Source organism: Hemiscyllium ocellatum, chromosome 11 (genome assembly GCF_020745735.1).
Source record: "Hemiscyllium ocellatum isolate sHemOce1 chromosome 11, sHemOce1.pat.X.cur, whole genome shotgun sequence".
Taxonomy (NCBI): Eukaryota; Metazoa; Chordata; class Chondrichthyes; order Orectolobiformes; family Hemiscylliidae; genus Hemiscyllium; species Hemiscyllium ocellatum.
The window spans coordinates 59,215,838-59,243,837 of NC_083411.1; the positions used below are offsets into that span (position 1 = coordinate 59,215,838).

Consider the following 28,000-nt stretch of genomic DNA (forward strand, 5'->3'; position numbering starts at 1 on the left):
ACATGTTGGTGGAGTGAGCAGGTAGCTTCCAGGTAAAGCTCAATGCAAGAAGTTTGAGACGATCCATTTTGGGGAGAGAAAACATTTGTAACGTCAGGGGTGCAGTACTTAAGAAGTGCAGGAGGGGTCTGGGCAGATTTTCACAGATCATTGAAGATAGCAAGACATGTAGAGAGAGCAGTTAATAAAGCATATGGTATCCTGGGCTTTAATAATAGAGTTATTAGGGTATAATAGCAAGAAGGTTATGTTGAACTTGTATAAGAAATTTGTTAATCCTCACCAGGTGTGCTGAGCACTGTTGTGAATGCTACAATATTGGAAGGATGTGAACACTTTGGAAGAATGCAGAAGAGATCGACAAAAATGATTCCAAAATGAGAAACTTAATGTATGAGAATACATTGGACAGATTGGGTCATTCTCCTTAGAGAGGAGAGGAGGGGTCAAGAGAAGATGTGACAGACATTGCCAAACTCATATGAGGTCTGAATAGAGTAGATAGGGAGAAACTGTTCCCCTTTGTGAAAGGATCGAGAATGAGATGGCTCAGATTTAAAGCGATTTGCAAATGTAATGACGAAGATCTTTTTCACATTCAGGTCTGGAGTGCACAGCTTTGAAATGTGATGGTGAGTCAATTGAGGTATTGGTGATTATTTAATTGGAAAAAGGGTGTGAGGAAGGGGTGTGTTGCAGGAGTCATAATGCTTGCTGGGAAGCAGTGTGGACATAATGGGCTGAATGGCCACCTTCTGTACTGTAACAATCTATGATTCTGTGACTCTTTCTCTTGTTTGTTTGTGGAATGTGAGTATTGCTGGCTAAGAAGACAGTCAACAGGATGTGATTTATCCATTCCCTGCAGCCTTACAGTGCAGTGGGCAGGATAAATTTCCTAATAATGGGGCTCATGCCAATCACCAGCAGGAAGAGGTGCCATCCTTAGCAAGAGTATCCGATTGACCAGCCATTCCACCAGTGTCAGCAGTGCCACAAGCTCAGTGGTGGGCACTGCTGGTACTGCAGGCAAGGCCACATGTGGGACCAAGGAAGCTATAAATCCTGGATATTGGGTCGAGGAAGGTTTGTAAATCTTTGGTTGGGATGGATTTTGCAGAGCAGTTGAGCATGATGCTATGTGTAATTGGAGTGCCCCCAAGTTGCCCCCTGAAAACAACACCCTCCCTTCTTTCCTTCCCATCATTTTATGCATGTCTTTATAAACAAAATGTGGATTCCCACCGACTTGCTTTGCAAAATCCATTTCCGACTCTCCACCCTCAGTACCCTTGTCCCTTGATGAAGATTTCCAATTCCTTCCTGAAGGATCATCGTTGAGCTGAAATGTTAATCTTATTCATCTCCCTGTTGAATCTGTCTGCCCTGTTGAATAATTCTAGAATTTCCCGATTTCCATCTCAACCTTCCAGCACCTGAAATTCTTTGCTTTGTAAATCAACTTTCTTTTCTGCCAGGTGCCTGCTTTAGCTTGGTTGTGGGGAATGCAGTTTTGGAAAGTGCTCTTGCAGGACACTTGCCAAAGTGGTGAATGTTGAAGGTGTTCCTTGGTGAGTCAATTAAACAGGCTGCGTTCTCTTGGGTTGTGTCATGCTTTCTGTGTTTCACAAATTCCATAAGCCTCATCAATTGGATCACAAAACTGTAGAATAGAAATCAGAAGGAATGGTCATCAAACTTTACAGCACTGTGGTCAGACCTTACCTTAACTACTGCGTCCAGTTCTTCCCAACAAGACAGACAGACACATGGATACTGGAGACTGTAATGCTAGGAGCCACAAGACTGACCCCGAGAATTGGGGTTTTGAGTTATGAGGAAAGATTCAAGAAATTGTACTTTTCAGGCTGCAGACCAGTTCATTTTGAGAGGTGATCTTATGCGGTTATAGAATGTGATTTTACTCAGAATATTAAATTTATGAGATTAGAGAGCTTGGTTTAAAATGAGGAAAAGCAATTTGAGAATTTATGTCTGGAATTCTGCAACACATGAAGAATGATTGATACACAGCACTAATTTCTGCATTGAGCAGTGGAGGCTAAAATCTAGAAATCATTGATGAAGCAATCAGATGTTGCAATATCAGGGTGTTCACCAATTATTAACGTCTGTATGAAGATGGAGTGATGACCTTCCTCATCCAGGATAAAGCTGTGGTCTCTATATTTATTGCTGCCTTTAATTCCCACGATCGCAGTAATAAAAAGAAAATATTTTGACTAATGTTGCAGATTTAATTTAATAAAGACGATTGCAATTTGAGCAGAGGGAAAGTTGATGAGGAATATGTGTCATCTGAGAATGTAGTAGAGGTCATGGGAAGGGGAGATATCTAGAGGACTTTTGTGAACATTTCATAAATATCATTAGTACAATGTTCCCAGGAAGTTAAAATAAAATATTGAAAGGCATGGAAAGATCATAATATATAAATCCAGAGAGGTGTTGCACCTGACCGAGATCACATCTGGACAGAATCATAGACTCTCTGCAGTGTGGAAATATCATTTAGCCCATCAAGTCTGCATTGATCCTCTGAAGAGCTGCGCACCCAGAACCATCCTCTACACTACAACCCTGCGTTCCCCATGGTTAATCCGCCTAGCCTTTGCATCCCTGGACACTATGAACAATTTAGCATGGCCAATCCACCTAATCCACATATCTTTGGACTGTGGGAGGAAACCAGAGCACCTGGAGTAAACCCACACAGACATGGGGAGAACTTATAAACTCCACACAGATAGTCACCCAAGGGTGGAATCAGACTTGCATTCCTGGCATTGTGAGGCAGCACTGCTAACCACTGAGCCACCGTGCTGCTACATGCAAAATTGATTGTTTATTTCAAAAAAGAAAAATGGAACACAACTAATTCCAGCCCTTCAAGGAATGAGAATAAATCGAGCAAACAGGGTATTTTGCGGTTGAGAAAAGATAAATTCTTAAATCCTTTTAATGTCTGTTTTAAAGATTTGAATGTTATGTTTTTTTTCCATTTAATGCTTTCTAATTTTCCATTACATTTAATGGATTATTTCTGTACTGGATGGATTCTCATTGTAGTTGCTCTGTTGGAACTCATTGGTCTCAGCTGGATCTATGGTGGGTATGACTGGGAAAAAAAATAATTACAATTGAAATGTATTTATGAGAATACTTTCACCTCTTCAAAGATAACACTACAAAATCTACACTGGATATTGTGCAGATAACTATAGGGTTTGAACAGTTAGTGAGGATTTAGACTTGAGTCAAATGAATAATGACAGAGGCAAAAGTTTAGGATTATAAAATTCATGAACTAATTTTATTGAACTATGTTTCAAAATCACAAGGCTATGATACGGATTTAACAGGTGAACAACATCATGCATGTCCCACAGTGAAAAGCAAAATTTAGAAACTAATTGACTTGCTATTCAATCATGCCCTCACTTGATAACTACCCCACAGCAACTGAATCCTTCCAATCCAATTAACCTGTGGCATACTTGCCTTCATTGGAAGTGGCATTGATTGTAAGGGTAGGCAAATTATGCTGCAGCTTTATGGAACTTTAGTTAAGTCACACTTGGTGTATTACATACAGTTCTGGTCACCACAGTAGCAGATGGATGTGGATGCTTAGGAAACGTTTACCAGGATGTTGCAGGGTATGGGGATTTTAGCTATGAAGAACATTTAGACAGACTGGGTTTGTTTTCATTGGAATATGAAAGGTTGAGGAGTGACTTGATAGAAGTTTAGAAGATTGTGATGGCATGGATTGAGTGGAAGGTAAGAGGTTTTTTTCCCAGGGTGGAGGGATCAATTACTAGGGGACACACTTTCAAGGTGTGGGGGGATGTTTCGAAGTGATCTACAAGGCATGTTATTCACACAAAGGGTGGTGAGTGCCTGGAACACGCCTGCTAGAGGAGATGGTGGAAGTAGACACAATAGCAGCATTCAAGAAGCACCTGGACAAATACATGAATAGGAAGGGAATAGAGGGATACAGATCCTGTTCGTGAGGACAGTTTTATTATGGAAGAGCAAAATGTGTAAGCGCAGGCTTAGAGGGCCGATAGGCCTATTTCTATACACTTGTGTTCTTTGTCCATTCTGACTGTTTCAAAACCCCCAAATATTCCCTTCCACCTTCATAACAGAAGCATCACATTGGTAGATTCGTAACATTGTTTCAAGACTTCTCACTTCCCTGACCACAATGATGATTCTACAGAATCAGGAGATTCCCTTAATGCGATTGTTCCTGTGAGTGTCTTGATCATCATAGAGATTAGGAACATTAATATGCTTCCTGATCCTTTATCTTGGGACACAGGAATAAGAGTAAGCCATTCAGTCCATCAAACCTGTTCCCCTATTTAATACCATCATGGTCAGTCAACACTCCAATGTCTTTTATCTGTGCTATCCATATCCATTCATTCCATTGGACAAGTTTCTTGATCATTTTCTTGCCCTTATGGTGCCCTAAGAATACAGCCAAGGGAATACTATTTACTGATTACCTGTTTACAGGAATTAACATTAGCCATTGTTTCCACTCCCTTAACTATTGTTCACACAAAGATCAGGCTCATCAATTCTAAAATGATGAATGCAATTTCTTAGCCGACATTTTACATTTCCAGATTTTGGGAGACCATTGGCTGGAAGCTGTACACCAGGATCAGGCAGATGTCCCAACACACTGGCTATATGGGAATTGCCTGGGAATGTACGATACTCATGGAAATACCCAGTGTCAAAAATCCTCTGAATAAGTTCCAACTCTGAGTTAGAGACAGAGACTTCAGAAAGTTCTGACTGACTTATAATTACCCAGGAAATGTTAGAAGGATTAAAATCTGCTCTCATTATAAAAATGACTCCCTCAATCATTCACGTTGACCTGACAATGAATAACATTAACAGTCTCCCACCAAGTCATTCACCTGTGACATCACTTCCCATGGGCATGTGACCACCCACCACTCTCTATTCCAGACAACACACACCTCTCATCTCCACTATCAAACACCCCCAACTCCATACCTGACCAGATCCAAATCTTCCACAACCCTGCTCCACAACCAACATGACTTCACCACATCATCAATCCCCACTCATTGGCACCTTTGGCCTCAACCTGCCACCTCACTTCATCTCCCATTCACCTTGAACACTTGTCTTCTCGAAACAGTGTGAGAGTTCCTTCAAGACCTTTAAATCTTGGAGTACAGATAATCGATTTGGTGATAGGGAACACTCTGTTCATCCAATTTGAAATCTTCAGCAATCCTTTCTCTGTTTAACCTGTTCATCAATGCCACCTGTACAAGATGAACTTCAACAGAAAACAAGCTGCCCTGAAGACAGGACAGCGCGAGTGATGGTGTCTCTCTGCTTCCTTGCCATTCACAGGGATAAACAGATTCATCAAGGACATTGAGATGATGATTGGGAAAAGGAATTGGCTTTTCTGGCTCTGGTGGAGAGCTTGTTGGATTCTGATCTCTCCGTGCATTTTAACCGTAAGGAGATGTTACATCTTTGAGTGATTTAAGCTGAATGTAAAAATGTACAGTAAGTCCCTTTCATCATGTTACTGATTTTACTTTCTGTGTTTATTTCATTCAGGCAATCTTAGTCTGGTCCTTAACAACATTTTCCCTTCCAACATATGGACCAGTTGAATACTCTGTCTGGTCAATAGCGCTGGGCTGGTGTATGATCATCTTCTGTATTATGTGGGTACCCATAATAGCCGTGGTGAGAGTTGTCCAAGCTGAGGGCCCCACCTTGTGGCAGGTGAGGAAATGTTTGAAAGATCAGGAAACAGTTTCTGTGACAGCCTCTCAGACTCCTACTTTACAGCAACTTTTAGTAATACAGTGCCTCTACTGCTATATTATATCCCACTGTACTCCCAAGAAGTGTCATAAAGTAAAATCTTACACCAAACCTCACGACAAATTACACAGTAGAAGAACAGAAGCTTGGCTGAACCAGTCGGTGTGAAGATATGTTGAGAAGGAGAAAAGAGAAATAGAGAGGTGGAGATATATGGAGCAATTCCAAAGTTTAGAGCTTTGACTGCTAGAGACAGACTTAGAGGCATGTAGATCTCTCAAAACTTGTTGGATTTGAGGTGATTACAGAGGGAAAGTCCTGGGTATTCATGGAAAAGTGGGCCAGGTCTATGCCGAGTCCAAACCAATCCAGAGTCATTTAAAGATGGCAATGGGTTCTGATTCCAGTCGTCAGCCCCCTTCCAGGCGTGGCCAGTTATTGCTGGTCTAGAGTAAGTGCACAGTTAACAATCCCTCACCACTACATTCCCAAGCTGACAGGTTCCAAGAAGCAAGAATCTTCAAGCAATCCTCAACTTTTAATGAAGATGGGGCAGCTTCACCATGGCCCTGGTTCACAGCCTCTCACAGGCTTTAGACATTAATCTGGATTTGAGAATTTTTGTGAAAGGTGAGAACAAAACCTCTTATCTATGTCTATTCTGTGTGCCCATGCCCACTGAATGTTAACCCATGCTCGTTCACCCAGTTGGTATTCAAAACAAGATTTGTGAATGGGTATTTGCTTTAGTCAGCAGCTGCATAGTTGCCTCTGTGTTTCTAAAGGTCATTGATTATATGGTTTAGTCAGTAAGTTTGGTTGTCTATTTCAGAACAGTCTTTTGGGGCTTCTCTTTAACTCACAGTAGCCTTGTTGGAAATGTATTACCACAATGTCATCAATGCACAATGTGTCTCGAGGATGTGTGATCAGGGTTTTGTTAAAAAAAACACTGACTAATTAGTGTCGTGTTCTCAATAAAATGATAATCTTTTAGATGTAGTAGCTACTTCATAAAATTAGAATAAATTGATTACTTGGTAACGCTGTTTAAATTGAAAAACTGTTCCTGCAATAGAGCATTTTTAAAAATTTCAGTTCGATTTAATTTCAAGATTATTTGGATATAATACGTGTCTCCAGATTTCATTGCAAATGAATATCACAATTCAGTCAGTTTAGACATGGGAGTCTGATCTCTGTAATAAACACACAGATTGAACATGTTTCGCTACAATATGACCTGCTAAGTATTAGAACAAACTGCAATATAATATGATTAGGAACAGCTTTCTTTTACAGTGGAATTAATTGGTGGATTAATATTGTGTAGGAATTGTTAAATATTTCACTTCTGTTTTCATAGAAAATTTCTGCTGCATGTACAGCAGCTCCTGAATGGGGCCCACACCTGGAACAACACAGAGGGGAAAGATACAGGAAGAAGCCTGACTCTACAGAAGCCCTGACTCATGTGCAATGTCTTGTCACTCCTGAGATTTGAGGAATTTTGAGAAAATGTTTTGTTCAATTGGCCAAAAAAGACCCTGATAAATGCTTTTTCTTGTTTATACCCCCTGTAATTGCAATGGGAGTTTTTCAGAACTGTTTTCAGCTCCACCAAGAGCCAGGTATCACCTTGGTTTAAGTTTTCTTTGAGCCTTTTTGCCTCTTAAGCAGTTCCTTCAGGTTGAGGATGGTAAGGTTGATTGGTAAATCCAATGCGTGATCTGTAGACTCAGCCTCATGCGGTTTAGGTGGGCTGTTTGAGGCTGTGTGCACTCCTTCTGATGCTTTAATTTCATTTCAGCACATTCTGCATTGATTGTCTTGATCTGTTTAGTGTCCTCTCAGATAAGGCTTCACCATTTTGGATGTTCACAAACTAGATACTCCTATGAGACAACAGAGGTCTTTTATCTCCTCAGGGAATGCTTTGAGGACATGCTTCAGTGTTTCTGCTGTCCTCATGGGAGTCTCCTGCAGTGACTGAGACTGAGTAGAACAGTTATGGGGAAGTTTGGTATCAGGCATGTGAAAGCTATGGCCTGCTCAGTGCAACTGATATGAAGTAATTCTTGGCAGGTTTGCTTTGGCAAAGGCACTGCTGTTGGACCTTTCTTGACATTGAATGTGGAGGAATTTGCAACATTACCGCTGCCAGTACTTTTGAGCTGGTTTCTGCCAGTTTTCCAACTCTCTAAAGCATATAGGAGCACAGAGTTGCTACTATCCAGCAGGACCTCAGGTTGCTAGTGTTTTAGATTAATTAACATTTGATTTTTTGTGTCATGAAACTTCAATCATGCTCCTGCTTCAGCCCTTGGGTGCTAATTAATACCCAAGGATTCCAACCATTATATATTGTGGACAGGAGTTCCAACTCCCACCTACAGTCTGCAATGGCTGGGTTTCCTTCTATTAACCACAGGATGTGTTAAGAATTTCACTGGGGATCCTGCTCCACATGGATTTTTATCACTAGCACTGACTGAAAACATTGTCTGACCATGTGTGATGCTGATGGTAGTGTCCCTGCTGGCACAGTTCAGTCGTGACTTGTTGATTGGTCCCATCTCTCCACAAGGACACATGTTTAAATCCTTCAATCTCATCTGATCAATCCAGAAACTGGGGAAGTCCTTTCTTTGCTGTTAGTGAATACTTGCTTCACTGTTGGCAAACCACCAAAAACTATTAACAATGTTTCACAGTGATAAAACCAGTTAACTCAATGCCCTCAGTTGGTTAAGTTTTTGGAAAATTAGTGAAGGTTGTCAAGAAGGTACAGGGCTCGACCCGACCCCACTCTCTAGACAAGCCAGAGGCAAGTTAGGACATGGCAAAGATCAGAGCAACTCACCCTCTGACCAGACAAAGAGAGAGACAGAGGGAATCAACCCATGAAGAGAGAGGAAAATGCGGGAAAAGAATTAGATGAACCAGTGAAAGTTATGAGTATCCGGTAGGTATTTAAGTTTCTCAAAGAATTGGGTAGTTAGAAATAAAGTTGTTAAAACTTAGAATTGTAAAGTTTAGTTCTTAATCTGTGTTGTCTTCAAATAAAGTTGTGACAGTTATATTGACTGCTGGCTTGTGCTGTGTCATCTTTTCCCTGTTTCAAGAAGAGTTATCTGGGTAAACTCATTTCACGTGTACTGGTTGACTGAGTCTGCAGGGTCCTAGACACCGTGAATCAGACAACATTCACCATGTCAAACCAAAAATGAGAAAAATAAAAGAAAAATAATAATGGTCTCAATGACTGAACAGAGAACAGTGACAGCATTAAGAGAGTAACTGCAAGTGCAAACCTTTTATGCCAGAGTTTCACATTTCATGAGTCATGTAACTCCAGAAAGGTATATTCTGGCCTGAATCTATAGCATAATGCAAGAATGAAAATGTGTCTCAGGAAGAACTTTGTGTATGTCAGAATGGAGTTTTAATTCAGTTAAAAAACCTAGAAAATATAAGTATGATTTGTAATGACCTATTGATATTTCTAAATAATGATTTATAATGGTGACACCTTGATTCATTAACGTCTTTCTTGAACAGCAAAGACCCTTCCCCATCCCGGCTGTAATTTCTTCCAAAGTCTTCTGTTGGACAGAAGATACAAACACTTAAACAAATGTATCAAAAGATCCAATCAACAGCTTCTTCCCCACTGTTATTAGACTTCTGAATAGACCTCGCAAATTTCCAATTTAATACTAACCTTGTTCTTTGTGCACCTTTTCTGCAACTGTAACATAATATTCCACGCTCTGTTCTAGTACCCTTGTGCATTTTGTACAGTATGGCCTGCCTGTATTGCACGAAAAATAAAACTCTTTATTTTCCATTGAAAGGAGGGTACAGCTGCAGTATCAAATTTGTTTGCACATTTGCCATTATAAATATAACGATAAGATGACATAACATTACGAAGTGGTCAATTTGTAAGGATGCACAATAACATATGTATCTATAAAGATGGAAATAGAGTAAATGAAAACCTCATATGGACACACACACATACAAGTCTATAGGATGAATTTGCATTTGCAGAATTGTAATTGTATCTAAACAAACAAATATTACTCAGTGAAGAACCCTTATGTCTCTGACACATAACATGGTTCATTCAAACATCATTCCAGAGTCATGAACATGTAATCCAGGATGACCCTTCAATGCAGGACTGAAGGCATCTTCAAAAATGGGACTAGTGTCTTCAAGGACCCATTTGTCAGGTGGATCTAAATGTTTCCCCTTTGCACTATTTTGAGACAGTGCAGGAAAGCTGTTTCCAGTGACCCCCAGGTAATGTTTATCCACAAATATCAATATTATCTCTTCGCTAACTCATTGCTATTTATTGGAGCTTGTTGTTCTCAAATTGACTGCTACACTTCCTCACATTACAACATTTAATACATTTCAAAGCAACCGTATTCACATTAATACATTTGACAAGTTTTGGTTTGAACCTCTGACTCAAGAAGAAAATTAAACAAAATTACTTGTTTAAACTGTTACTAAGCATGAGTTATTCAACAAACACCAACCTTTAACATGGGCACAGCTTTTCACACTCCAACAGCTCCGAGGCTGGCAAACTGGCCAAAGGAACATTCCAGTAAAAACAATGGTGTCCCAACAAGAGCCAGCATGAGTGTGCAGGGAATAAGGAATGCACCTGGAAAATATAGGAAAGGATTTTAATGGAAGATACAATCATCTGTTCAAGCTGAATCTCCTCCTTTCCACTAGGTAGGTTCCATTGAAATTATGCCTCTTTGAAAGTCTGACCTGGGTTCAGATTTCTTGTGTGGACCAAAATCTAAGATTGTCACTATATATCTCAGGACTGAACTGACTCAGCTTCCAATACATCAGTCTGGAAAATCTCACATTTGGCATTGGAGTGGATTGTCACAGAAAATCTTGGCCCTATTTTAGAGAAATACCTGTTGTACTTCAGTCCTGAGGGAAGGTAAATAAATAAAGTAATTAGTGAGGAGATATTGGTAAGCGAGTTGGTAAGGGACTAGGGTGTTAGTTAGATGAGGGAGTTGTGATGTAACTGAGGAGTGAGCGGGTGGTTCTCAGCAGACTAAGGGGGTAACACAGCAGGTTGTTGATTGAGGGGAATGTGACAGATGGGAAAGGGGGTTTAGTGAGTCAGTGGATTGTGGGCATAGGTATTAGATGTTCACAGAGAGAGAATGGGTCAGCTATCCAGTGGGCACAGGTCAATTGTTGTATGTTATTGACTAACCAGAGACTGGTAGCTCATGGTTATGCCAAATATCCATTGATGTATCTGCCGGTCTATCAATCCATTGATCCATGTGTCCTTTCATCTCTGAAACTATCATTCCATCTCTCCCGATACAGCAATTCAAGGTGCTCATTCCCAATTCATTACCTATGATTGCTGTCTGATTTTGGAGTACAAATGTATGTTAATATACAGGAGATGATGAGTCTTTGATGCAGCTGCTAAAGTTAGAGTTAATTACAAAAATATTCTCATGTTTTCTTTCTCCTGGAATTAGAATATTTTTGCTTCCTTCCAAAATTGTGTTACAACACTTTTATGCATTCGTTCTTCATATGAACATCATTTTTCATGACATCCTGATCTCAAGGCCTCATGCTGTTAGAACACAGCCTTCATTGACCTAGGGTTCTGGGGGTTTGAAGAGCACTTGAAATAAGCAAGTTATAATGTAACTCTGAGTTCCAGAGGCTGACTGAGAAGACCAGTAACTGAGGATTTCAGATACGGTGCTGTAAATATACCTGACGTAGATATTGCAAGCATTTCAAACAATAACACATTAAAGGATATTCAAAATTCATAGATTAACAGTTCTACACAACTGCCAGGGCTCAGATGTTTCATTTTGAAAGCCATCTATTAGATGAATCTTGTTGTTTCCCCTGATTCGAACCCAAACTCCAAAACACTATACAGCTCAAAACCCACGGGATTGAATTCATCATAACCAAATTCTGAATGAAATGAAACATTTCCCTTTTCTTGTTGACTTGAATGTTCTTTCTAAAGAAATGAAATAATTCACTAAATTTTACTTTTCTCCAGATGCATTTAGGATCCATTACAATTCCTCCTCCGTTTCTGTAAACCAGGTATGGGAATCTCCAGACATTGCTCAGACCCACAGCGTAACCAATCACTAAGAGCAGGCAATCAGTCTCTGAGGACCAGTTGCCTCACTCCACATTCTCATCACCTTCAGCCACACTTTCATCAGTAATAATCTGAGGGAAAGAAAGGAAATGGTCAGTTCAGAAATGAGCATTTCACAGGCTAAAACTCATGATAAAAGTGCAATTCTCTATAAGAATATTCGATAAATGAGCAGAAATAGGCCATTCAACCCATCAGGTCTGCTCTGCCATTCCATCATGGCTGTTATGTTTCTCAATCCTATTCTTCTACTTTCACCTGGTAACCGATGATCCCTTTACTAATCAAGAACCCTATCTTTCCCCTACTGTACACTGGTGTTTTCTGCTTAGCAGCAGTTTGATGGAAACACACTCAGACTCTGAAGAGAGACTTTGCAGTTCACAACAATGAAAATCTCAAAACTCATAGTTATCTCTCAGAGTTTTACGTGGCTTGAATGTCAAGTTTTGAGAAAATACTCACCCTGTCCTTTGGAGGATGTGTTTGGTGGTCATTCTGTTGGATCCTAAATATAATCTATTGACTTTGTTTCATTTTTGGAGAAGGAAGAATGATTCTTCCACTTGCTCAGGTATTGGATGGAAGCCTCAAGGAGGGCACCTTTGTCTGAAGCTCCCTAATGTTTGTGACTGGAATTAAGGCTGATGCAGCTTCTCCATTGATGGTGACTCTTCCACAATCAGAAGCCAGTCCCTTAGACTGTCTGAAAGGGGTGTGGCTCGAAAGTTCTCAGCTAGTTCTTGATGAAGATCCCCGAATATTTCTCCTGTTTATTGGTCAATTTCCATATTAAACATTTCTAATGCAGCATATCTTTCAGAACACTCCAGGTCAAGTGCGGCTATTTTGCATGGACAGGTTTGAGTGCTGCAATCGTTCTGAAGGGAACGGGACAAAATGAATTTACTCCAAGTGGGAGCTCAGGCAAAGCAGAAAGTTGTTTGAACTTACTTGTTTAAAAATGGGACAGTCCATGCCAATACCAGAAAACTAAAGATGCTAATGTTCATTTCACATGTAACATGTATTTGCAATATTTGGATGTGCCCAGTGACATTGAGAGAGAGAGAGTGGGACTGATGTAGTGATATTGTCACTGGATTAGTAATCCAGAACATTAGGTTAACCATGTGGGTCAAGAGTTTAAATCTAAGCAGGGCATTTGGAAACATATAAATTCAATAAAATGAGAAATTAAAAATCTGGTCTAATAGTGAATATGTAACCACTGGTGATTGTCATTAAAATGCATTTGGTTTACTAATGTCCTTCACGAAAGGACATAATTGATTCTTACCTATTTTGAGAGCAAACAAAACATCCGACATCAACCTAAGCACCAGACAGGACAAACACAGCCTTGCCGACACTGTGATGTCCTCCTTATTTACATCTGGGGACTTGTTGCTTAATCGGAATAGCCTCTCCTATCTCTGCATCATGCACCATTAGGCTAATACTTCCCAGGTTATTTCCTCATATCTCCCCATGTGATAGTAATGCTCTTTCAGGTAATTTCAATTTTTCTCAGGAAGATAACCCAATCATTTATCCCAATTTTTGACAACTTCCTCATTGTCCCATTTAATTTGAGGAATGTCCAATTCAGAAGCCTCTGAACTTGGCTCTTCCTTCTGTGCTGTAATCATTAACACCTTCTCTTGCTTTCCTTCCCTGTCAAAATATCTTTTGAGTATCCCACAAGACACACTCTGTGAGATTTCTTCCAGTCTGGGGTCCATATCAAGTAGTTTACCTCACTCAATGTCCTTTCGATTTTATAAGATCCACTAAATCCTGCTTTTAAAGGTTCACCTATTACTGGAAGTACCACTAATACCTTATCCCTGATAGCAAAATAGCGATATTTTGATTTCTTATTCCACTTGCTGAGTCATTGTGAGCTGTGGTACTTTTAAATGCTGTCGAGTCAACTCCCTAGCTCAATTTAATCATTCTCTAAAATTTGACACATAGTCCAAATGGGTGGTCTCTGAATTCTGACATATTAATTTCTCCTTAATCAATTTTAGTGGTCCTCTCACTTCATGTCCAAAAACTAATTCAAATAGACTGAATTAGGTGGATTCATTTGGTATATCTCTGATCATAAAAAGAACAACCAAATTCCCTTATTCCAATCATCTGGATAATCCTGACTATAAGCCCTCAACATGGTCTTTAGTGTTCAATGCCATCTTTCTAACGCTTCCTGCGATTCTGGATGGTACGCAGTAGATTTCAATTTTTTATGTCTAAACTGTCCATAACTTCCTTAAATAGTTTGGATGTGAAGTTTGACCCTTGATTTGACTGTATCTCTGTTGGTAGTCTGTATCTAGTGAAAACTTTGAGTAATTCCTCTACAATCCTTTTAGCTGTGATATTGTGTAATGGAACAGCCTCTTGAAATCTTGTCGATGTATACATTATTGTTAACAAATACTGGTTCCCACTTTTTGTTTGTGGTAGGGGACCTACTCAATCAATTAAGACTCTGGTAAAAAGTTCCTCAAAATCTGGAATAGGTATTAAAGTTACAGGTTTTATTACCATCGGTGGTTTTCCAATCACTTGACATGCATGAAACAGCTGGCAAAATTCAACTACATTCTTGTGCAGTCCAGTAAAAATGTCTTTGTATTTTAGCTTGTGTTTTCCTCACTTCTAAATGGCCTCCAAGTGGTGATTCATGTGCCACCTGCAACATTTCCTTTCTATACCCCACTGGCAATACAATTTGATGAATCTCTGCCCGTTTCTCATCTGCTTGAATATGTGATGGTCTCTTTTTCCTAATTAAGACATCATTTTTCAGGTAATAGCACACAGGGATAAATTCAGACTCCTTCTCTGCATATGCCTTTTGATACAATTGCTTTAAGTTTTCATCTTTCTGCTGAACCTCAATGAGTTTTGCACAGGTAAAGATATTTGCATGATTATTTATTTATTCCTGTTTTATCTTAACTAACTGATTGAATACAGTCTCTGCTAATGCACTTCAGATTCCTTATCTGTACCCTTTGGTCTCTCCTCCTTCAACTGGTGACTCTGTGACCTCATTACTACACAAACAGGGAAGATTCCCAAGTAAGATTCTTGCAGTGCTTTAGTTGCTTGAGTATCCACAGGTCTTTCAACTACAGTAGGCAGCACACCTACCAGTGAATCAGCTGTATCATTCACAAGGACAAATTGTTTTCTTGGAACCAAGACTTTGTCCAGTACTCCTATACACATTCTCCACTCTTTTCTAGTCACTCTAGCATCATTTTACATAATTGAGCACTTTTTGTCTCACCATGAACTCTTGTTACCAGTAACTTTTCTGGCAATAGTCCTTCAGGAGTATATTCCTCCACATCCTTCAGCATCACAGACTGAGAGAATCCTGTGTCCCTTAATATTATAACCTCTTTACTTGCTACTCTAACATGAATAAACTTTACCTTTTCAGGTATATTTTTAAAGCAGATCTGGCATTTCTTCCTTAACCAACCTCTGATCAGCTTGTGCACTCTGATGCAGCTTTCTAGCTCCCACTGTTACCACTCCAACAACACTTCCAGGGTTATCCTGCTTTCCCACGCCTGGCTTTCCTGTGCTTTTCCTAGCCCACCAACACTGTGATTTCATGTGATCTACTTTATTGCAATAAAAACACTGGAGCTTTTACCTTCTTCGTCCCCTTCTGGGGTTTCCTTTTTACGCTGTGATAAGGTCTCCTTATGATCTTCACTGAGATCTATCTTACCCTTTCCACAGGAGGATTTCTCTTTTCCCCAACTTCTATCCCTCATGGATTGAAATTGATGCAGGAAGTCAGACCGTGATTTATGGACCAACTCATAATCATCAGCCACTTCAATTGCTAAGCTTGCCATTTTAACTCTCTGCTCTGCCAAATGAATTTGCACTATGTCAGGCAGTGAATTTTTAAACTCCTCCAAAATAATTGTCTCTCTAAGGGTATTGTAAGTTTGTTCTATTTTTAAAGCTCTTATCCACCTACCAAAATTACTTTGTTTAATTCTTTCAAACTCAATATAAGTTTGACCAGGGTCCCTCCTTAGATTCTTTAAACGTCTATAGGCTTTCTGGTACCAATTCATATGCGCTTAAGATTGATTCTTTTCCCTACTCATACTCCCCAGATACCTGCTCTGATAGCGATGTGAATTCCTCACTAGCTCAACCCACAAGTTTGGTTTGGATCAACAAAACCCACACACTGACTGGCCATTGCATTTGTTTAGATTCTTTTTCAAATGAAATGACAAGGGCTTCCACATTCTTCTCATTAAATTTAGGCCTTGTTTGAACATACTTAAACAGTTTCTCACTAGGCTTCTGACTACCACTCACTCTCTTCCTCACTAAACCTACCTTCAGCCTGCATCTCCATCCTTTTGTGCTGACTTCCCTTTTTAAGTGTCAATTTCTAAAGTTCAATCTCTTTGCTTTTTCTTCTGCTAGAGTTCTTCATTATCTTTCTTTCTCTGTGGCTAAAGCCCTTAATGTGTTTGCTTTTTCTCTCTCTTCTGATTTTAATTGTAATTCAAACTGTTTCATTTCTGCTGCCCTTTCCTTATCTCTCCCCTCTAACTCAAGCTGCTTCATTTACAATCGAATTCTTGCCATCTCTACAGATCCTGATAGTGTTTCCAGCAAATTTGAATACTGAGCTACTGCTGAATTCATCTCATCTTTCCTCACATTAGGAGGTAAATTCAACCCTAGCTTGTCTATTAATTCCTGCAGTTTGGTCTTATCTGCCTTTTGCAAAACCCCCGAGGTCACTTCTTCCACCTCCAGGACCTCCTTGGTGATTGAAAGAGCCATTGCCATCTGAACACGGTTTAAACCAACCAAATCAACACCCGAAATAAAAGACACTAGCAACTACCACTCGCTGTTTAAATCCCGCAAAAAGCCCCCAGTCTGTCATGGACTAGGTCTGACTGTAACTTTGCTATTTGTTTAATGAGGTGTACAGTGGATATTCCTGGAGTACATCAGCTTGGTCAACTGCCAGGTTTTAAAATTACAAAATTTATTTGCAAAATTATAAAATGAACTACAAGGAACAGAAAACAGAATACCCGATAACTTATCCTATCCAAACCCTACCTAATGATGCTGTTCTGAAAATTCTTGCAACAATCCCAGTACACAGATCCCTAAGCACAAACAGCAAACAATGGCACAGGCAGCATACAGTTCAAAATCAGAAGGGCAGAAGGACAGAGAGAAGGCTTCCAGTTTCCCCCATGACTCTACTCCCTCCCGTACTGAACTGAACAGCTAGAGAGCTGGCCACGTCCCCTTGACAAGACCAAGTTTTCAAAAGGTCTTTCAAGCTTTTGATCTGAAGCAGTATTTGTTTGGGGAAACAACAAGGCCCCAGTGAACCATTCAAAGTTCAGGCACGATGGAGCCTGGCCAATTATCCCCTCTCTAAAAAAAAACTCAAGGGCAAACTAACTTGTACCAGACCATTACTGTGACAATTGTTGGGGGCTTATAATCCAATCCAATCAAAGTGATCACCCCTTTCTTATTTTTAGTTCATCCATATAGCTAGACAATCACCCAGGAATATTCTGTCTAAGTACAAGTTGAATTCCCTAATCAAAAACATCATTCCCTCACCTCTCTTGTGCACCTTTTTATCCTTCCGATAGCATCAACATGCCAAGCATTAAGCTGCCAGTCATCATCCTCCCTCAGCCAAATTTCTGCAAAGGGTATGATATCCCAGTCCCATGTTCCTATCCATACCCTACGTACATCTGCCTTACCTGTCAGTCCTCTTGCGTTGAAATAAATGTGTTTAATTCATTGTTTTTCCTCATAGCCCGCCATGCTCTTGCCTGCCTTGTTTATTGAACTTTCTTCCTTTATCTTCTGTATCAGTTCTCAACCTTTTCTCTTTTCTCCTTGTTGCTCCCATCCCTGACCCCCATCACGGTTTAAGAAAATGCAGTCAGAGAGGAGAAGGGTATTATTAAGCAGGAGAGGGGTCAGAAGGGATTTACCAGGATGTGGCCAGGTATGGAAGGTTTGAGTTATAAAGAAAGGCTGAAATGTTTTTTCACTGGAGCGTAGGAGGTTGAGAGGTGACCTGATAGAGGTTTATAAAATAATGAGAGGTATAGATAGAGTTGATGGTAGTTGTCTTTTCCCTAAGATGGGGAATTTCAAGACTAGGGGGACATTTTTAAGGAGAAAGTGAGGACTGCAGATGCTGGAGATCAGAGCTGAAAATGTGTTGCTGGAAAAGCGCAGCAGGTCAGGCAGCATTCAAGGAGCAGGAGAGTCGATGTTTCGGGCAATTTTTAAGGTGAGCAGTGAGAAGAGAGAGATTTGAACAAGATATGAGGCAATGTTTTTACACCAAGAGGAGTTTGTGTGTGGACTTCCTGAGAAATGATGGATGTGGGTACAATTACAGCGTTTAAAAGATATTTTGATGGATACGTGAATAGGAAAGGTTTGGAGGGATATGAGCCAAGACCAGGCAGGTGAGACTAACTTAGTTTGGGATTATGTTCAGCATGGACAGGTTAAACCAAAGTGTTTCCATGCTGTATGAGTCTATGACTCTGACCAATCAGAAAGAGGCTGGCAAGAAGTCAGGAAAGCCCCAGAGTGCATTGCGATCCGGAACAGATTAGTGTTGGATCTCCACATTTATTTCTGGAGAAAGTGGGACGTACAAGTGTTCTGGTTTTCTGAAGGTATTGCTGAATGTGATGGTGGGATTTAAAACTAATTTTTGCAGGGGTCTGGGATACTAAATGGAGGTTAATGTACTGAAAAGTATTGAAGAACCCACCATTGCAATGCAGAAATTCGTGCAAATATATTCAAGTTAGTGCAGAATGGAGTGTGGCAAAGATGGATGGTATTTTTTAATGCAAGGAGTCTTGTGAGTAAGGCAGAGGAGTTGTGCGTGTTTATTAATGTATGAGGATCTAATATCATTGCTATCACAGAGATGGTTGTGGTTGAGGAAAGAACATGATTGTCAGCACAATATTCTGGGTTATAGAATCTTCAGGTGAGATAGGGGAGATGGGTGAGGGTGTAAAAGAGCTGGTGTCACCACATTGATCAGGGAGTCAGTTACTCCAGTAAGCAGGAATAATATCTTAAAAACAAACACAAACAATGCTGCAGAACACAGAAGGTCTGGCAGAATCAATAGAGAGATAAACAGAGTTAATTAGTTGAGTCCAGTACAGGGCTTCTTCAGAGTTGAAAGTTGTAGGAAAATGGGCCTTTATACTTTTGTCAGAGACAGAGGAGGGTGTAGGGGCCAGAGGACCAGTGCAAAAGACAGGGAGCAGCAGCAGCAAGAGAGAACAGCTCCTTCGGGTGATTGATGGCGGTTGCAGCTGCCATGGTGATCGGTCTTCCTGTGTTTTTTTTGTTTCTGCATGGGAGTCGGTTGGGGCAGGGCCCCATGCAGTCCCAGATCCTTGGCTGGCTCTGGCTCTAGCACTGAGGTCACAGATGAGGCCTGAGCCAGGATCCCGATGACTGGTGGCAGCTTCACAGGGAGAGCAGTAGGTAGGAGATCAGGCCCATGGCTCCAGCTCAGACATAGAGGCTTGTGGGAGACGTGGCAATGGCAGGGGTGGGTCCATAATTAAGAACTCAGAGCCCAATGACAAGACCCTGGAGCCCGTTACAAAGACCCTGGCTGATGTTAAGCAGTGAATGGAGGAGGAGCGGAGGGTATCAAGAAGAAGAGGGAAAGATGAACTCAAAAGCAGTAAATTTTGCATTAAACTCAGTCTTTCAAGATGACGCTGAATGTGGTGACACATTGCATTTTGCACAAGAGAATACACTTTTTGTTGTATTTTTATATGCAATCATCACTCTTCCAAACCCACTGGTGTTTGTGATTCAGCCAAAAGATCATGCACCTAGCAAAGCTTCTAATGATCCAGCCAGATGGCTAAGCTGATCAGTAAATAACATTTGAAAGCAATGGAAGTTTTTCAGTAATTAGCTCTGGATCTCACACTGAGAGAGCCCTATCTAATCATACAATTCAGAATATTGCTTTACCCTATCAATAACCTACTCCAATACAGATGAAGACTTTTTGAATATTAATGTGCTGCACTTTCAATTGGTGACTTGCTGATAGTCAGAGGCAACAGTGTAGGAACCATACTATTTAATAGTTACTTAACTTTTCCAACTATAGAACTATTACCTCACTTTAGTAAGCATAGTTATAATTTAGGCGATAACATTTCATGATGGAATGCTAAGAAAGCAATACAGATTTACTTCTCTCTTATAATCTTCTAACTTTAAACATTTGGTTAGAGGTGAGACTGCCAGATCAATGGACAAGCAATCATGTTTTTCCCAAATCCATGTACATTTCATCTTATATAGGGATTACAAAACTGCAGCCACACATTCAAAACTAATTAAAATTTCATTACGTAAAATGAACTCGGGTAGCAGGGGATGACAATTATATTTCTAATATGGGAGAAGACCCGTTCATTTTTAGAAGAAATCTTAGATAGCTTTTCTTTGGCTGAAGTTCAACTTGGTTTGGATTCACTTGGAAGCTATTCCTTTTAAAACCAGCGCTTTGCCCAAACCCTGAGGACAGGGAATGAATGCCCTTTGATCGTAACTGTTCTGAAAACAAATCATTTAACTCAATAGAAATGTTTAGTGTGGAAATTGAATGATTAGCTAAGTAGAGTTACACCTGTTATGAAACACAGTAAGAGGCTGACTTCTGACTCAACAAGAATAATCCATTCATGAGAAGTTGAAGGACTTTTGGCCAAAAGGAGTGTCCTCATTTTACTTCCAATTCTTGTGCAAGTGGAAGAATAGTTCATTGATGTCTGAAAATGGACCGAAGGCATTTATTTCGGTTCTTACTGAATGACAATCGGCCAAACCCTCCACAGGATACGGTGAGTATTTCAACAAAACAAAACAGTAAAAATCCATGTAAGACAATTTGAGATACTGTTGATTTGTAGATTTTGGTCATTGTGAATTGTAGACTCTCTGTGGACATCTGGCTGTTTCTAACCTGACAGACATTGCTGCTAAATAGAGAACTGCACCATTTTCCGATAGTTGTGGGAGTGGTGACTATACATTTCACTTGAGATCTAGTCTGAGAAAGATTAATGTCTGAGCTTGCCATTTCAATTCTTTCTCCCAGGATACCGCCAATGAACATGGTGCTGTGGGTGATGAGAATGTGGAACGGGGTAACTGGTCTTCGAAGACTGATTACCTGCTCTCAATGATTGGTAATGCAGTGGGTTTTGGGAATGTTTGGAGATTTCCTTACCTGGCTTACAAAAATGGAGGAGGTATGGTAGAGAAATTAAAAATATCGGAGAGTAAGAAAGGCAGAACTAAATGGATTGATTTGTTGACTTATCCTGAAAATTGTAGTTCAGTAAATAACAAATGTTTATTGCACTAAAAATGATATAGTAAATAATGCAGAGTTAAACAATTTCAATGTGAACTGGTAAGTTCAATCCCACAGCTAACAAGTTTGACTACTATTTTCTTATGAAGAGAGATATATGTCAAGGTAATAGTTTAAAATTAGCAATGTGATGCATCAAATATATGCTATTTATAAACCAAAGTAAATGGTTCATTTATTAATTTGCAATGTATTTTCAATTGATATTGTTTAGAATGCATGAGCCATCCACATCAGATATATTTACTGCACAATGTGTGAAATCCTTAGAATAGCAGGCTCCTCAGTCAGGCCCTGTGTTCAGGTTTGTACATTATCATCAAAACTGCTCAAATTAGGGCTCTTCACAACCCACACCATTGGATTGATGGAAACTGTAGCGGGTCCTTTTCCTGCTTTACTCCGCGCTGAGTCGGTATCTGACAGGGTGGCCACCTGCGCGTGTCTCGCACCAGCTGGTTCTAGGAACCGGGGAAATCCCACACTATGGGATTCCCTCTGGGGCGAGCGCTGAGTCAAAACTGCTGCAGGCTGCACAGCAAGTCTGACCCTTATATCACCCAGGTAACCCACTGCCACCAATACTCAGGCGATTCTCCCTTCCGTCAGTGGTTTAATGGCCACCCCATTGTCTACCCACTCGGGCAGTTTCCCCGGAAGAGAGAAAAGGACTGGGCTGTTTATGCCTGACCAGACCCAGTCCTGAGTGGACGGCTTCGAGGTGTCCCAGGAAAAACCCTAGATTCTTGACTCCGGAATTATGGCAAGGCCTTTTGAAACACTGTGACTTTACCAGAGGTCCGTGGTGAGGGTGCAATGGAGCAAACAAGACGCAGGGCGACAGTCCAACACCATTTTATTATCAACACCCACCAGAACCCGTAAGAAAGACAAACATTAGACACTATACAGTTTACTATGACTATGGGAACAAGATGCTAACGCACACAACGTAAGGCCTTACTTTACACAAGATAGCAATGCTTATAACTATGACAGTGGAGAACCCCCTTTCCCACAAAGCCTCAACCACTGATATGGTTCTCGGAAAACGCCACGCTTCTGGGTAAGAAACTTACAGCCAGGCTTGAAATTGAGTGCGAGAGTGAACAGCAGGCCTGTCCCAGCAGCCAGCGAAGAGAGAGGGAGAGAGAGATCTGTCCCAGCAGTCAGGAGAGCCCCCCCGAGAGAGCCCAGGTACCTCTGCAGTTATAGTCTGGAAATGCCCCCAGGGCACTGGCAATGTCCGATGTGTTTTACACCTCCCTACTGTGCAGGTGAAATGACCTCCGTGGCTGTGTCCATTGTTTCATAATCTCTCCGTTTGCTGACACGGAGGTGCTAATGGCTCTCTTCTGTTCTCCTGAGCCTAGCCCAGACATCGTGACTCCAGGCTTTGTTGGTTTATCAGGCCTGCATAGTGGCCACTTCCCCCCTCCAATACACGTAGGTGTCTGGCCGATTCCTGCCAGAACACCTTGGGGGCTGGGCTCTCTTTTGTACAGGCACAGAGAGCCTGCTGGGAAATCATGTCAAGCTTTCAGAAAAAGGTGGCTGCTCTGTCCATTTTAGCTGCTTTTCCCAGGTTCCACTGCTTGCTCCCCGCTTCTGTGTTGCCCGAAATTGCTACAATATTGCCCCTTCGATACATCCAGACTTGCTCAGACCGTATCGACATAGCAGAGAAGGGCAACACACTCATCTCATATCCCTTTTTTTTCCGTGACTGTAGTCCTTACCCATACACGTGGCGCTCGGTTCCCGAGACCTCCCCTTAATCTGAACTATACCCCTCCCCCAGTACCACAGAAAGGCGATATAAACGGATTATCCAGGATAACAAATACAAACATGGAAAGTTATTAAAAAAAAACAATTCAACCACGGGTCCCAAAAGATAGGGGTGACCATAACACACAATAAATAAAAACAAATACAATTGGAGGTTTTGCTGGGGCAGCTTCTCCTTTGGCCTGTCACAGTCTTCTCTTGTTTGTTTTCCTTCGCCAAAGGTTCCGATTCTTCCTCCACCGCTTCTGGCGGAGAGCCCTGCAGTGATGCAAAAACAGGTACAACAATACCCCGGCCTGTGCGACTACCAGCAGGGACGCTATACGGATCCAAGGCGGGATATCAATCCATGACCCCATATTCCACCAATCGGGACCTTTAATGTCCGCAATTTCCCCTGCTATTTCCCATGTCTTTTGTTCCAGGGCATAAAAGTGCTTCTGTGATAGTTTCACTGCCTCAAGTAAAACCGTTAAATCCTCTTGAACTGGGGGAATATCGTACCCAAACCGAGCTACATACTGTTGCAGATCACGAAAGTTATCCCTGACCGAGAGGTGAATTGTGGAGGGTTCAGGAATAGGCCATATCCGCTGCTGTGCCACATGGACCTCTGCTGTGGGATTAAAACAGAAGCTGCTGTACGGTATCGCACACTACTGCTGTGGTCCGTGCCTATACCGCTGGGCCCCAGTGGTAACGCAATATGTCCCACTCCCTACATATGCCACCTGGGGTTGCATATGGCTCGCTGCCATTGCCTCCATGGTGCAATTTATAGGTTCTGCCCCAGCAGTTGTAAACCCGCACTGAGGCCGCACCTCAGTGCCCATGTGCTGAGGACACAGGATCACCTGCGCTCCCCGGCTCCGACACCCCGAGAGGTCAGTGCCTGTCACAGCTTGTTCCCGCACTATGACATAAGGCGGGACCTTCACATAGCGGACATGCACCCCTCCTCCAACCACCCCCACATTCTCCACTCGGTACAGGGGTACCGGTTTTGCCGACTCTCCCAGGACTGGGATCCGGACCACTACCCCTAAAACAGTGTGGTTGGACTTCCCGCAGTCCACCGGTACTGGATACGCCTCGGAAGCTGCACGAAGCTGACAAGGACTCAAGGTGCTGTTGTAAGGGTGTAGCGCTGCAAGATGCTGGTTATTGATCCATGAAGGCACCTGCCCTTGTCTCAGGTCCTCCAGGTTGTTTCGCCCTTCACTCAGCAACCACGCACCATACAACCCACACACCTCATTCTGAGCAGCCTGGTCGGACGCATTCCTGTCCTCTTTGATTAAAGCATTAATCGTCTTGGCGTGCTTTTCCAATTGCCCTATGATTTCCTTTAGATGCAGGGTCATTGCCTCCTCTTCGTGCAGCTGTGATCCCAATACGGTATTCCCGTCCCCCAGAACCTTCCGGAGCTGGCCCTTTAGCTGGTTTATCTGGAGGGCCAACTCCACAGTGTCCATACTATTAACAATTGATGTACCCGTATTAAAAGCAGTGAACCCATCATCAACCAGCCCTCGCCGCTGTCGGCTGGAACCTCCTGGAATTTCCCCCTCTCCGTGATATAATTGGTCAATGTTTATATCGTCGAAGTCCAAATCGTGAAATTTACGAAACATATCCTTCAATAAGGCCTGGTACAACATTTCCGTCTCACGGGGACACCATGCTGGTAACCGCACATCCGTTAAATTCAAAACAACCAAAGCGACGGCATAATGCACACCCTGATATAATACCTTTCTGGTGGGAACCAATACTAGCCCATTCTCGGGCCCCTTCGTGGCTGTCGGACAGTGGCGAGGTTCGATCGGTTGGGCTGTGGGCAGGGGCTTCCTCACCTGAACTAGTAGTTCAGTGGCTCTCACACTCATCCCTTCCCTGGGAGTCACACACCCCTTCCCACTGCGGTCCCAATTTATCCCGTTACCTGGGTTCTGCCACCACCTTACAAATCGGATCGATGCCCCTTGTGGGCAGACCCTGGCAGACCCCCACAGGCATAAATAGGTCCCCTGGTCAGCCTCCCACCACTTATCCCAACATAAGGTGATCCCGCCCAGTGATCTCGTGATGGTCCTATAAGTGTTGTTGTCCAGTCTCTCCCATGCCGACGATCGATTTTTCATGTCCGGGCTCAGCTTCCTGAGCCACCACCATCTTCCTGCCGGGACATCCCCCTTACATGTCAGGCACACTCGTCTCCCCTCTGTCACCCTAACCCGGTCTGCGATGACTTTGATATTTTTGCAAGTAGTAGAGGCTTCCCCATACTTAAAATTTGGGTGACGGGAGTATCTGGTAGAGTTTGACCCCAACCACCCTGGCCACCTTCCCTCATGAAAATATATAACCTGTCCAGACGCTGCAAGTGTCCCCTGGGTAGTTGTTACCGTGGGTGCCTGGCCACCGGAGCACCCATACACCATATGCTCCTCTGTACTTCGAAAGGTCCCTCTAGCCGTTCCCAGGCATATCCATGCTGTTAGCTTCCAGATTAGTTGCTCCATCTGTAAAATAAAGAAGAAAAAGCCCTCCTGCTGCCTCCACGACATTCCTCCCTTCTCAGGGCAGGTTATCCCCGAGAGGGTGACCTCAGATCACCTCCTGCACTGATCTCTGGATCATGAACTTGTACACTTCCTTCTTTTCCACCCCACCTGACTCTGTCGTCACAGGGAACTCCTTTAACTCTGTACATTCACCATTTTGGGACCCCCTCCGTGCTTCAATCTCAATGGGAGTCCCCTAGCCAGTCAGAGCCCTCCATTGCTGAATGGGAGTCCCTCGTCCAACAGAAACACACACACACCTGGCTGCCCCAGCCAATGGAAGAAAATCACTATAAACCACAAGAAATCACACCCACTCGAGAAAGGTAAACAAACTGCCAGCTGTACAAACAAAACCCCTTTGAAATTGCATTACCCAAACCGCAACGACTTGACAGTACTACAACATTGAAACTACTAGGGACCACCATCAGAAAACATGTGAACCGGACTAAAGAAACAGAACTTCACTATATACAATGCCACCCGTCTCCGGGTGGCCAGCTCATAACTGGTCCTCAGCTTCCTGAGGCCAGCTGCCCTCCTGCTCTGGCTCAGTCCCCCAGACCCCCTGTGGTTGGGGTTCTTGGCTGCCCCTCTCTTCCCCTCCCCTGGAGGGAACTGTCTTACTGCCCCCGCTTCCTGCGGGACCTACGTTCTCTGGGGTGCCCCTTGGAAGGGTTCCCTGTATTACCTTCTCCACCCGGGACTTCGTGGTGGGGGTCCTTGGTCGGTTGACCATATGAGAGGGAGACCACCTCACCGTGGGCTTGGGGACCCTGTTACTTTTTCGCCCCCTGACTGTCTCCCACAGTAATGGGGATACCTCCACCTCTTCTGCCTCTGCCACTGCCACTTCCCTGACACAACTGATCGGGCCAGAGAGTGGGGGTTCAGTGATTTTAAAAATCCCTGAGCTGGGTGCTGGAATCACCGCTTCCCTAACAGCTAGTTCGTCCCTCACGGCTGCCCTGCCACACCAGCCTGCTGCTACTGTGGCTACTGCTCTTGCGGTGGGGTCAGGAATTATTTCTGCTGTCTTGATACCTAGGGGGGCCTCTTCTGCTACTACCCCCTGTCTGACTTTATTCTTGCTCCTGCCTTCTCTGGTAGGGGCAAACAGTTTGCATTGGTTGGCGTGGAACCATTTAACCTTTTTGGGGAGTTTAACCGCATACACTAGTGGGCTGGCTTTGTCCACGATGCTATAGGGGCCGGCATAAAGCGGCTCGAAAACCCCTACTCGGGCAAAGTTACGGACCATCACCTGGTCCCCTACCGCCCACTCCTGGGTTCTGCGAGGCTCCACTAGCAGCTGGTTGCGGCGGTGGGCCTCCCCCATATTCCCTGCTGCCCTGAGGTAAACTCCCTGCAGCTGCTCTATCAGCTTTTTAGCAAACTGGTCCCGGCTCACTTCCCTCATCTGCCCCTCGGTTAGGGCAGGCACTAATAGGTGTAATGGGGTCCTCATGGCCCATCCAGTCATGAGCTTGTGGGGGGAGTATCCTGTACTGCGGGACTGACTTGCCCGTATGCCCATGAGGACAAGTGGTAGGACTTCTACCCACTTACTTGGGGAATCTCCAGTCTCCTTTCTCAACCGTTCCTTGAGGGTCCGGTTGAGCCTCTCCACTGGGCTAGATGATTGGGGATTATAGGCCACATGCCACCGAGCCTTTATCCCCAGTACTTTCAGGGTCGCCTGCATTACCTGCCCCATGAAGTGGCTGCCCTGGTCTGACTCCACGTACTGTGGGAGACCCCATCGAGAGAACACCTCCCTAACTAGGATCTTAGCGGTGCCGAGGGCGGTGGCTGTTCGGCAGGGGAAGGCCTCTACCCACTTGGAGAACACATCCACAAGCACTAAGCAGTATTTGTAGCCTCCGGCTGCGACTGGAAGGGGCCCTATATAGTCAATCTGGATCGACTTCCATGGCCCTTCTACCCTTCGGACATGTCCTAGAGGGACTTTCCTTTTCTGAGGGTCGGGGTTGTTGGCGGCACACACCAGGCAGTTCGCACAGAAGTCACGAACGTCCTCCGGCAGCCCGGACCACC

General features: G+C 42.8%; 1 pseudogene; it reads left to right on the forward strand.

Annotated features, from left to right (window-relative positions):
- The window catches only part of LOC132820023 (sodium- and chloride-dependent neutral and basic amino acid transporter B(0+)-like), a 101,771-nt pseudogene extending 78,046 nt beyond the window's left edge, over window positions 1-23,725 (forward strand).
- The last annotated feature ends 4,275 nt before the right edge of the window (window positions 23,726-28,000 follow it).